This window comes from Sinocyclocheilus anshuiensis, unplaced genomic scaffold, assembly GCF_001515605.1.
Source record: "Sinocyclocheilus anshuiensis isolate Anshui unplaced genomic scaffold, SAMN03320099.WGS_v1.1 scaffold1463, whole genome shotgun sequence".
In the NCBI taxonomy this organism is placed as follows: domain Eukaryota; kingdom Metazoa; phylum Chordata; class Actinopteri; order Cypriniformes; family Cyprinidae; genus Sinocyclocheilus; species Sinocyclocheilus anshuiensis.
The window spans coordinates 424,716-425,902 of NW_015536784.1; the positions used below are offsets into that span (position 1 = coordinate 424,716).

At 36.6% G+C, this 1,187-nt stretch overlaps 1 long non-coding RNA gene across 1 annotated transcript; it reads right to left on the bottom strand.

Moving 5' to 3' along the window:
* Positions 1–641: 641 nt before the first annotated feature.
* Positions 642–874, bottom strand: LOC107655721 (uncharacterized). The gene is made up of 2 exons (XR_001630482.1): positions 768–874; positions 642–673 (listed from the first exon to the last, which is right to left on the bottom strand). It is a non-coding gene; the product is annotated as an uncharacterized LOC107655721 (long non-coding RNA).
* Between the last annotated feature and the right edge of the window lie 313 nt (positions 875–1,187).

A 1,187-nucleotide genomic window follows, 5' to 3' on the forward strand; every position in this document is an offset into this window, starting at 1 on the left:
ATGTAAAATAAAAAAGGTTTTATGTGTGTGTGTGTGTGTGTGTGTGTGTGTGTGTGTGTGTGTGTGTGTCAACCATCATTAGAAATATATAATTAGTAATATATTTAAATAGCTTTATTAAAATTGAAATCTATTTTAGTTTACTTTAAATGTACACTCAGCAGTGCACTTCAACCATATTTCAAAGATGACCAAAGCAATTATAAAATTACATATAAAGATGGGTCAGAAAAGCACTCTTAAGTTCCAGTAATTGCATTTAAACTATAATACACTTTCACTTGCTTGCAACGAACATGCAATGAAGTGTCTGAAAACATAACATTCTGTTTGCACATAGGGCATTTTAATTTAAAGTATATTCGTTTTGTAATCAAGTATGCTAAGTGTACTTGTTTTCACAAGGGGGACTAAGTCTGTGTCCCCCGTATGGTTTGTTTTTCCATCAGTGGTGGTTGCTTGCAGTTAGTGTTGGGCTGGGTTGAGGTGTTGAGCCCAGCTGTGTGCTCTGCAGATAGTGCCAGCGAGGGCCTGGACATCCACCTAGAACCACAGTCACTGACGGGCCTGCACCTCTGTCAACCTGGAGCCCAGGACAAAGCACCTTTTCAGCACTCGCTCTCCTTCAGACTCACTTTTTTCCCCTCCGCTTTGGTCCAGTCATCTCCAGGAGCTTGGAAAAATGGAATTTACAATTATCATGATTTCCATTACAACTTTCATCCTGCACAGACTGATGGGTGAGGATGGCTGTGTTCAATGTGTACCTTTTAGATCAGCATCACTTCTTAAAGAAATAGTTCACACAGAATGAAAATGCAGTCATTATTTACATCGTTTAAACTTATGTCATTCCAAACGTAGTTTTTTCTTTCTTTCAGTGGAACACAAAAAGAAATTAAACTTAATGCATCTCATTTCTACACAAAGACAATTTACAGTGACCACATCTATCAAGTTTTCTATCAACTTATACCATAATATCTGCGGTTACTGTCATGGGGTTGTGGTTGTAGAGAATGCGCATGACGAAGGAGTAGGAGTAAAGGAGTCGTTTTTAATCAGCATCAACCACGTAAACCATTGAAAAATAACATTAATCCAAGACAAAAAAAGCGACTGAAACTGTCGGTTTTTTTTATACATATATTTCTATATATCTTTCATTTATTTTTATTTTAGTTTTA